Source organism: Castor canadensis, chromosome 14 (genome assembly GCF_047511655.1).
Source record: "Castor canadensis chromosome 14, mCasCan1.hap1v2, whole genome shotgun sequence".
NCBI classification, from domain to species: domain Eukaryota; kingdom Metazoa; phylum Chordata; class Mammalia; order Rodentia; family Castoridae; genus Castor; species Castor canadensis.
The window spans coordinates 39,978,040-39,990,049 of record NC_133399.1 but is presented as its reverse complement, the minus strand read 5'-3'; positions in this window follow the sequence as shown (position 1 = coordinate 39,990,049).

The following is a 12,010-nucleotide window of genomic DNA, read 5'->3' as shown; positions in this document are numbered from 1 at the left end:
AGGCCCAGACAGAGAGATGGGGCACCAAAACTTTCAGGAAACAAGGTCGACAGCAACTCAGCAGATTTGCATCCCAAGGCGGAGGCCGAGGGCAAAGGGGGCTTTCCTTATATACCATTTAGAGCAGATTACAGAAATGGGAGGTACAGCTTGTCCCATACATAGTCACATGCTACTTCTTTGGCCATTTTAACCTCTGGGGCGAAGTGTCGCCCCAGATGCTAGGTGACATTCTTCAAATCTGTTTTGTTTATTTTTGTTTCACTGTTGCACTCATCTCTCATTATCTCCTCCCTCTTCCCTGCCTTCCTGCCACAAGACCACCCCTCCAAATTACCTGTAATGATGGGGCTGCACCCTGGGGCAGGGGCAATCATCTCATGGGAACCAGATGGCTCCCCTCAAGTGATGACAGCCATAACATCTTCTCTGGAACCCCTCTGGGATGCCTTCAACTGAGATAATGACCAATCAGAACACACCTGTGACTGGGACTATGCATACCTTTGTCCCTGCCCCAGTCCTTTTGTCTACTTAAATCTGTAACTCATACCTGTACCCCGAAAATGGCTGAAGATGGGCTGAGTGCCTCTTCCCATGGCATGTCCTGAGCTGTGTAGTCAACCTTCTTTCTCTGCCTTTACCATGCCTCTTTATTTGGCTTTTAGGTGTGGGTGGCTGGACCCAGCATACAGAATCACAGGAATTTGGGCCTTGGGTCCAAAACTCCAGTTTCAAAAGCAACTCTTACAATACATTTCTGTCCATCACCAGCCACCAGGGTGAAAATGGCTCTTTGTTCCCTAGCATTTTCTAAGCATACACTAGGGGCTCAAAGCATCTTTCTTTTTCCCTTCTCTCCCTTCCCTTCCCTTCTCTTTTTTGGCAGTACTGGGATTTGAACTCAGGGCTTCACACTTGCTAGGTAGGTGCTCTAGCACTCGAGCCACACACCCAGCCCTTTTTGCGTTAGTTATTTTTCAGGTAGGGTTGCTTGCTTTTTCCAGGGTTGCCTGGGACCAGGATCCTTCTACCTATGCTTTCAGAGTGGCTGGGATTACAGGCACGCATCACCTGGCCCATCCTCAACGTATTTCTTTTTTTTTTTTCCGGTACTGGGGTTTGAACTCAGTACCTACACCTTCAGTCACTCCACCAGTCCATTTTTGTGATGGGTATTTTCGAGATAGGGTCTCATGAACTATTAGCCAGGGCTGGCTTCGAACCCCAATCCTCCTGATCTCTGCCTCCTGAGTAGCTAGGATTACAGGCGTGAGCCACTGGAACCCGGTAACACATTTCTTAAAATGAGTCCTGAAGGCAACCAGCCTCAATGACTGAGCAGTTTCTCTATCCTCTTGGCACAGTTGGAGAACCGAGTGGTGTTCGGTTAGAACACCACTGTTAGAAGTGAAAGTTCCAGTTGAAGATGAACAACAACGAATTGTGTCAGCAATGCAAAACTCTACTTCTGATCAGAAGGGTGCGAGTATGCATACAGGCAGGGCAAGCACAAAAGGGACACATAGTCTGTACCTCCTTATATCCCTGATGCAATTGACCCTGTCTCTTGACCTGGATTGATCCAGATCAAGAGTTTACAATCCCTTTACCTCCCACCCCCCAGGGGTAAAGGGGAGTAATGGCACCGAGCACCAATGGCTCATGCCTGTAATCCTAGGTACTCAGGGGGCAGAGATCAGTAGGATCATGGTTTGAAGCCAGCCTGGGAAACTTGTCCCATGAGACACTATCTCAAAAAACCATTCACAAAAATAGGGCTGGTGGAGTGGCTCAAGGTGAAGGCCCTGAGTTCAAGCCTCAGTACCACAAAAAAAAAGAAAATAAATAAATAGATAAGAAGAGCAATGGAAGGGGTTGAACAGACTAAAGTAAAGCACACCCACAGTGGGCATATATTGAGACACCCCTTTGAACATCAACTTAAATATTAATAACAAAAAAACAGGATTGTAAAATCCTGTGGGGGGGTACTAGTGGAGGGGGAGGGTGAAGGAAGGAGATTAAGGTGATGGTGTATGGTGGATGGACTTCGTATACCTATATGAAACAGAACTAAGAAATCTGCAGTTGCTTTAATTGGGGTAGGGAGGGGGTTGATGGGGAGAGATGAAGGGGGCGATGTAACTAATGTGCAATATAAGTCTAATTGGAATTATCGCTATGAATCCCCCCCCTGCATAATGAATATATCCTAATAAAAATTTATATCTATGTGTGTGTATATATAAGTGTTTGTAATCTTCTCAATTGGCTGAAATTTTATACTAACTCCGGAAGGGGTTAAGATACACAGTGTGGTGGCAATTTTCGAGGGCAAAGGGGCTTAGCAAGAATCTGGAAGAAGAACCCAGGACTACAGAAAATGCAGGTAATTAAAATGGCGACACATAATTTGATAGAAAAGACTGCTTTCTCACAATTCCCCCCTCTTTAATTTATATTCTTTTCTTCAAACTCATTTAGCACCAATTGACTTTCTATTTCAGCTGTGCTTAACAGCAGCCATGTGACACAGGAGTTTGTTTAGGTAGAGCAATTTCTATGAACCAAACAGCCAATCCTCATACACCAATTAAGATCATGACCCCAAATACATCAATGTGGGATGTTAGAATTGAGGCCATTACTCCCTTCCATTTTCCGAACCATTGTTCCAGCCAGCTAGTAAAGGGGACATTTATTCCTGAATTTTGTGCTAGTTCGTTTGACAGGGCTGTCAAGTCCTGGAGAGCCTTTGTTATAGTTCCTTCTGAGGCCGTATTGTTAGGGATGTACGCACAGCATTCACCTCCAATCAGGGCACATACTCCCTTTCTCTGCTAGGCTCCTGTTCAGAGCCATTTTGTTGTCCCATGCCATTTTACCAGCGGGCCCTAATCATTCCACAATCCCTTTTACTGCATTCTGGTGTACTTAACGAACCTCTGCTGAATATAATATATGTAATTAATGCAGTCCACATTTTTATTGATAGTAGACCACCAAAACAATGCTGATTTGAATCCTGCAGCTATTTGATTTTTTGCTTTGAATTCATTGGGAACTCCTCGTGGGACCCTGATTGCATTTATGTAAACATGTGAATCAGATGACCCTTGGGGGAAGTAACAACTCATTTTTGTTTCCTCTTAGTCAGGGAGGGTTTAGGATTTCAAAATGCCAAGGTGAAAGGGATAGCCAATGGACTAAAGTACAAGCCCCACTTCATTTAACCAGAGGAACGGCAAGTAAGGGTCCCCCACAATACTACCAGATGTCTGCCCTGGCAACAGTCAGAACAGCTTTACTGAGCATTGACCTTCAATGCTCCTGGATACATTCCCCAGAAACGCCAATTCCTCCCCACCTGGAGAGGCACGAGGTGTAGTTCGAGTTTTGACATTGGGATTTGACCGACTGAGGCAGCTTTAGCCTTTCAGGGTCATTAATCAAGGGGAACAGTAGTGACAAGGTCTTCCAAGGCTTGTTGGCCCAGGCTGTCCTTTCTTGGAAAAGGGCAATTTTACATACCATGCCAGCAGGGTCTGTGGTCCATCCCAGGGGGAAGGGGACGACCTGGGGTTCCATCTTCCCAATGCACATGCGTAACAGTTGTACTTGTTTAAAGTGTGGAAGGAATATTTGATCCACTCCAACCAGGCGTTTGTCTCCCCATAACCCATCTCGATACCTATAGTTTGCCTCAAGTCCTTAACGTCTACTATAATTATTCCTGTCTGATTATGGTTCAGCTTGGGAGATGGTGTTGGGAGCAGAACAGAAGGGGGTGTTGTGGTAATAGGCTCTCAAAGCAATTCTAAAAGAAACGTACCCATTGGGTTTTTATATGTGTCATGAGCTCCTAGCCCATATTTTCTGAAGGTCGATGGCTCGGTGGACATAGAGGAGGGGTCATTGATAATCAGCATGGGGGGTTGCATTGAAGATGCTCACAGTAGGGAGGGGACACGGCCCTATGGATTTGCATTTTTTTTTGCAGCATTTGTTTTCAAAAAGGATGACCTATACAGCTAGAATACCAAGAAGCTGCCTGTGCAGCACTCCCGGTCTGTTTTTCACCCCACATCACCCCAAAATGTGATTATCTTGCTAGGAATGGGGGTCGGGGGAGAGGGCCTCATGCACATATATATTCCTAAGCTCTGCATATAACGTTTGTTTTTAAGATCACCACAGGGGATAGCAAGACATGCACCAAACTTAACAGTTATAGGAGAGGAAGCCTGGGGACACTAATAGTACTTATGCAATTCCTAAATGAAGAAGAAACAACAGTTCCATTAGAGCCTTTTGGGAGTTACTTTTTTTTGTCGCCAGGTTTTGAGGATATGGCCTAGTGCTCGCCCTGGGGTGCTTGCTTTACTCAAGCGTAGTGGGTCCGTCCTCTCTCAGTGGTACATACTGCTGTCTCAGTAGTGAGTAGCACCTGGTATGGTCCCTCCCAGGATGGCTCAAGTTTGTCTGACCAAGATGTAATCTCTGGACTGGTGTGGATGTGCTGGGAACTCAAGTGGCAAGGCTTGAGCCAGCAATCCTGGATGCCTAAGGGATGACAAGACTGAAGAGAGACCAAGTACATAGTTTCAGTCTTTGGTTTCAAAAGAGGGGAGGCCCAAGGGCCAGCCTAAGAAAGGTAACCCATATAACATCTCATAAGAAGAAACTCCTATGTCCTTTCGAGGAGCTGCTCTGATCTTGAGCAAGGCAAGGGGTAGGCACTTAGGCCTGGGTAGCCTGCTCTCAAGAACTAATTTGGTCAATTATCTTTTTGAGATCTGGTTCATCCTTTCAACTCTTCCTGAGGAAGAGGGTGCCACAAGTTATGATTCCCATCTGAGGCCTAACGGCTTCATTCATTTCTTAATTATGTTGGCTGTGAAGTGGCTCCCGTTATCTGAATCTATATTTTCAACAAGTCCAAATCAAGCAATTATGTGATCCAAAAGGTCTTTGACTACTCCATTAGCAGTGCTTGACAGAGGCATAGCCTCGACCCAATTGGTTAAAGGGTCCACTGTAACTAGTAAATATTTTAAGCAGCCCACCAAGGTAACCCTGTATAATGCACCTGAATGCTCTCAAAGAGCCTTAATCCTGGATTTCTCCCCCTGGAAGTTGTTCTCTCAGAGCCTGCTCGTTCACTTTTCTGCAAGTTAAACAGCTCTCAATAGCTTGTTTTGCCAAGGTATAAATTCTGAACACATGTAAGCCCTGAGACTAGCATCACACATGGCTTGGGTCCCTCAACGGCTCCCCTGGTGTAACTGGGTCATTGTGTCTCTCATCAGGAGTTTAGAAAGTATTTCTCTCCCATCTGGGAGAAGCCATTTCCCTTCCGGGGTTTGGGAGGCACCCAACCTCTCTAGTTGAAAAGAGGAGTGAAAATGGGGTTCAAGGAGGTGCCTGGATGGTGGGGGTGAGATACAGCATTTGGCGTTCTGAACGAGGGGCAGCCTCCTTCTCAGCCTTATCAGCTGAATCGGTTCCCTGAGCCTCTGGGGAGTTCCCCGGTGATGTCCTGAAACATGCGCTATTGCAATTTCTTCAGGAAGCAGGAGACCCTCCAGCAGTTTAACAATCAATTCCTTGTGTGTCAGATTCTACCCGTATCTTCCCAAAGGTGTATACGACCCAAATGTATACTTAGAATCTGTATAGAGGGTTCCTTCCTGTCTTTTAGACATTGTAGGACCTGACTGAGTGCAAACAATTCACAGGTCTGAGCCAACCACTTGTTGGGGAATCTTCCTGACTCAGTAACTTTTAATCTTTCTCCATCCACCACTGAGTACCCATTGTGTCTTTTTCCCTGGGTCATTTTAGAGGAACAATCTATAAACGATTTGAATCCATCCAGAAAGGGAGTCTCTCTGAGATCTGGCCTAACTTTGGTCTGATATTCAATGACAGCCAAGCAACAGTGTTCCGTGGGATCTTGTGTTTTCCCTCTCAATAGGAACTCAGCTGCATTTAGCTAATTCTCAGCAATCAGAGTCACATCATCCCTTTCCAATAGGATAGCCTCATATTTTAAAATCCTAGAGTCAGTTAACCATCTCCCCATTTTTTACTGGAGCATGACCCTAATCTGGTGAGGCATGCTGGCTCTTAGAGATCCCCCAAAAGTCAGCTTCCTGCTCTCTTCAGTCAACAGGGGCATGGCTGCTACTGCTTGGACACAGTCTGGCCATCCTCATGTGACAGGATCAAGAATTTTGGATATAAGCCACAGGCTGTTTCTTTCCTCCATGTTCCTTGGCGAGGACTCCCAAGGCGTTCCTTTACCTACACTACCAAATAGGTGAAAGGGCTTCTCCAGGGAGGGTAGGGCCAACCCAGGGGTGGTGACCAGAAACTGTTTTGTTGGGGGACATTCATGCAGGGAAATGGGACACCAAGGCTTTTTGGGAAGCATGCCAGCAGCGGCTCAGTGGATTCACATCCAAAGGCTGAGCCACAAAGGGGCCTTGCTTATGTACCCTTGCAAGCAAGTTTCAGAAATGAGAAACAAAGTCTAACTCATACATGGTTATTTGTAATTTTGTTGGCTACTCCATCCTCGGTACTACATGAGCATTTTCAGGTTCAGTTTAAGTTTCTGTTTCCTGCCATACTGTCCCCTCCTCCCTACTACATAATTCCCTCCTTTGATGCTCAGATCCATCTAGGGTCAAAGAGCATCATCCTGATTTAGAGGTTTGTATTTCCACAGCATCACTACATGGGCGGCTGTTTTCCTTTCTACAGTGGCCTCCATAATGGTCCTGATAGACCACAATACCAAGGGAGCGAGGCAGTGTAGTATTAAACATGTTCCCAAGACAAGACCCACCGCCCCTCTCAGGGTCTTGAACCTGCCCAAGGCAGGGAACCAACCTCCAAAACAGATCATCAGGATTCCACCCTCTCCAAGTCTGTTAGGGGACATGGACAATCTTCCCCATTCTGTCTGTGATTTCTTCTGTGACCTTTTCTTCATCACCAATTTGTAAACAGCAGTTACTTAGACTGAATTTTCCACATACACCTCCTTCAGAGGCAAGTAGATAGTCTAAGGCTGGGCGGTTTTGGTACATCCCATTACGTACTTTTGTGTGCTGCTTGGCCAGTTATGTCAAGGGCTCTGGTAGTTCCACTAGTTATAATTTCAACTACCACCTGGAGCCAAATAATGAGGTGTAGCACATAAATCAGGGTGCAAAAGCCCCAACCAAGATCCATCTTCTGCCCAAGTGGCAGGACCGTAATACTGAATGATTCCCATGGGAGGCCACTCATTATCTTTCCAATTGCCAATTTGTAAGGCACCCCATCTTTTTCTATTTACTTTTTTCTCATATATGGAAACTCCCAATTTTTCCCCTTGTGTGAGGGGGCGCAAGAAAAACGATGGCCACATTGTGCCCAGTACACAGGACCTGAACCACCTTCTGGGTAGCACTGTATAAACTTGCTTCCCACAGATCCTGGGCACCTGCCAATTTGTGTTTGCAGTGAGATTGTCCCAAGCTGCTCAGAGATCAGAGAAGTTGGCAAGGGGTGGGGCTGGGGTTCCGTGTAGTTTGGAGTTCCCCATCATTGGGTCTTCTGGGCAGTGTCATTGTAAAACTTTTGTCCTAAGCAAGTTAAATCCCCTACTGTGGTGGAGAACTGGCCTTTTGGGCAGGAGATACAGTAATTCCCGATGATATCAGTTTTTAGGAGCCATATGCTTTTGCTGTGATTGGGGAAGGCGGTCTCATTAAAGGGCTCCCGTGGGTCCAGGTCCTTAGCTTCCCATGGTTGATGGTCTCCCAGGTTGGTTCCCCCACAAACGTAACATGAGGTGACATTTAGTGTCTGGGCTAGTGAAAGGAACAGGTTTTTGGTCTTGATAGAGACAGGAAACTCACTCCGCATCTCCTCATAAAAGAGTGAAGGATTTGGTGTGAGGAGCTCTCATGGGTGACTGTGATGAGCTTGGAGTGCAGCAAGGTACCGGGAACCCTTCCATCAATTAAAATGCCAATTGCTTGTTCAACCTCCCAGTTGGGTTCACTGAGATTTAAAATGGTAAAATTTACAAGGTTACAGGTGCCAAGAGTGTAGTCAGAGGTTGCTTCCCCTTTCTGGAGAAGGGCAGTTGCCCCTTTCCTCTGCCAAGTTGCCTATACCTCACAGCCCCAATAAGGGCAGTAGAGTTCTTCATAGGACCCAAAATAACTGGCATGTGAGTTGTTTTCCAGACACATTTACTTGTCATTTAGTCTATAGGTCCTTTCCTGGGCTAGTAGTCCCAAATAGCAGTGTTTTTAGCTATTGCGGCACACACATCAAAATACATGGACACAGGCTCATTAGGGTCGCTAACCCTGGTATGGTTAATGCGTTCCCCAGCTCTGTGAAGGCTTCGGATCTCCAACCATTGCTCCTGAGGACTGTAGGTGAGGTTGAAACAGATATGCTGACTACCATGGGAGCACACCAAATAGGAGGTATGGTTTTGGGTGCATGACTGATAACAGTGCCTGCACAGGAGTAGTAAGTATGACAATAAAGTCCTGGTAACATTTCCTGCCCCAGTAGTATGCATGCATAACTCACAGTTTGATGTTTGAGGATCCTCGAGCAGAAAACTAATTAAGTTTAACTGAATGAAAACATAGAAAAGACCCATCCGTTAGAAGAGGCAGGTGATTCCTCAGTCTCCTGCTGTGTGTAAATCAGTCAGCTTCTGGAGTGACTAAACCAAGGCTGTCATCTCCCTGTGGAGATTTTGGAGGGTCCTGCCATGGAAGGGCATGGGCATTCCTGAGGTTGATCTTGCACAGTGAGGTTGGGACAGGGATGCCCTCCTACTTGAGAGAGGCTGGCTTCACCTGGTTGATGGATCCAGGGAGCAATTTCTGCTACCTAAACTGCTGTGGGGGTAGACAAAATAACAACAAAAGGGCCCCTCCAACGGGGTTTTAATGGTTTCATATTTCCCTTTTTGACCCAGACAGCATCCCGGTGTTTGTATGGGTGGGTGGGAGCTAGCAGGCTAACAGGAAGACTCTCCTGGACCCAGTCACTAATTTTTGAGAGAGTTGCCCCAACGGCCTGCATCTATTGTCTCAAGGTGAGGTCATCTATTTCTTTGAGGTATCCTCGTATACCCTTGATTAAGAGGGGTCAGTGCCCATAAAGGACTTCAAAGGGTGAAAGCCCTGTCTGTTTCATGGGACTAGACCTAATCCTCAATAATGCTATAGGTAGTAACTGATCCCATTGTAGATGGGTCTCTTGACATAGTTTTCCCAGATGTAATTTTAGGGTCCTATTCATATGTTCCACTTTTCCCAGACTTTGGGGGCCGTAGGCCATATGTAAATTGCAGGTGATTCCTAAGCCCTTAGCCACCAGCTGTACTACCTCAGCCATGAAGGCTGGCCCATTATCTGACCCAATAGACACAGGTATTCCAAACTGAGGGATGATTTTCTTTAGCAGACACCTGGCCACCTCCTGGGACTTCTCAGTGGGGAAGGTTTCCACCCATCCTGAGAAGGTGCAGATGAACTCTAATAGACACTTTCATCCTCGAGCTCACAGCATTTCAGTAAAGACCACGATCAAGTTTTCAAGAGGAGTTCCGCCATCACTCTGCACCTGGGGTGGTGCTCTTGGTCCCCGCCAGGGATTGGTTTTGGCACACAGGCTACATCTTTTGCATACTGCCTTATTTATGCTGGAGAGCTTGGAGACATAGAAGAGCCAGTGTGGTCTCGAGGGCTGTTCACCCTGAATGGTTCCTTTGTGGAACTGCTAAACAAATGTGGGAGCTAGTGACTTAGGGATGGTGATGCAACCACCGGCAAACTTCCACCATCCGTCCAGTAGAAAGCTTTCCTTCTCAGTCTTGAACCAGGCCTGTTCTTGTGGTGTGTACCATGGGTCCCATTCAACTAAGGGACATGGGAACAAGGCAGCTGTCAGGATAGTTGGGGCCAGTCCCCCTGTGAGGACTGCCTGTTTGGCCTCTCTGTCAGCTCTCTGGTTTCCTTAAGCAATTATTGCATCTCCCTTTTGGTGCCCTTGGCAGTGTATAACTGTGACCTGTTTAGGTAGCCATACAGCATCTAGTATTTTGAAGATTTCCTGGCCATACTTGATACTTTTTCCTCCAAGTTAATGAGTCCCCTCTCTCTATATATAAGGCCCCATGGACATGAATGATTGTGAAGGCATATTTAGAGTCAGTGTAGATGTTTACCTGTACTCCTGCAGCAGGCTGTAGCACCCCTGTGAAGGTGACAAGTTCAGCCTTTTGTGCAGAAGTCCCAACTGAAACAATGACTGAGTCCAGAGTTACTACCACATACCCAGCAAAGCTGCTGCCATCTGTAGGAACTGCACCTACACAGGCTATGTTGTAGCCAGGCTATGTCTCAGATACACACACACACACACACACACACACACACACACACACACACACACACAGAATTCCAACCAACTCCCTTAACCTGAGAGACATGGTTTCACCCTGACAGGGCTACTCGGGTGTCTCTGGGAGGTGATCAGGATCCCCTTCTGCCTTCTAAAGGCAAACCTATTATTTGAAACTGGGTTCTTACCAGTCTGAGGGTGGGGCTCCCAATTGGTTCCCAAGCCTTCTCCAGGTTCCTTTGTGCAACTGAGACTTGCTCCTTGGTGCACTGAGAGGAGTGGCTCCCTCCATTGTTCAACAGGTTTGCCTGGCAGGGATGGCTCCTCCCCATGAACCAGCACTTTTGATGAGCCAGAGATGCCAAGTCCCAGTGACAAGGAGGTAGAAATACTGTCTCCAAATCCCAGAATGAGTCCCTCTGAAATATTGTGGGATGTTCAAACAGGGAAACGGGACACCAAGGCTTTTGGGGAAGCAATGTTTATTGGCATGCCAGCAGTGACTCAGTGGATACACATCCAAAAACTGAGTCCCCAGAACAAAGGGGCCTTGCCTCATATACCCTTGCAAGCAGGTTACAGGAACGAGAAGCAAAGTTTAACCCACATATGGTTACTCATAATTTCAGTGGCTACTTCATTCACAGTGCTTATGTGACCGTTTTCAGGTTCAGTTTTTTAAGTTTCAGTTTCCTGCCATATTGTCCCCTCCCCCCACTACAGTTTAAGGTCCTCTATCATCAGAATTTCCTCTAGTTTCTGAATTAAGGGATCAAGCTCCTTTTCTAGTAGTTTGGAACATAACATTTTGGTTTTAAGAGCATAGGATTCTATCCAAAACCTACAATACCCGATCAATTCTAAGAATTTTCAAAGCTCCCTCTTGGTCAGAGGCAGAGGCATGCCAGTCATCTCCTCCATCTTTTCAGGGCTCAGTCTATGTTTTCCTGTACTGATGAAGGTGTCCCAAATATCTTACCTCTTCCTCTACAAACTGCAGTTTGGTTTTCAAGACTCTTTGTCCTTGGTGTCCCAGGAAATTTAAAAGACTGACTGTAGTATCAGTCAATTCTTTTTCAATAAGTCTGGACAACAGAATATCATCTACCTGTTGTAATAAATTTGAGGGAAGGGCAAATTCTTTCAATACTCATTCTAAAATTTGGTCAAACAAGTTGGGAGAATCAGTGAAAGCTTCTGGAAGAACTGTCCATTGATATTGTTTCCTACCAGTTTCGGGGCCCTCCCATTCAAAGGCAAAAATGTCCCTGCTATCCTCTACTAGAGGGCAGGCCCAGAATGCATCCTTTAAATCTACCACACTAAACATCTGGTGATTGGGAGGGATTCTGCTGAGGGCATAGGCGTTTGGGACTACAGGGTGTCTGTTGAGAACTATTTGGTTGGTAGCCCTAAGATTCTGTACCATCCATATAAAAGAACTGACCCCCCCTATTCTTTCTCAAAGGTCATAAGGGAAATTATCTTCTCTTCCTCCTTCCCTTCTGGGCATACCCACTTGAAATGTCTTGGTTTCCCACACTGATAACATCTGTTTTCTTTCTTTCCCCCTGGG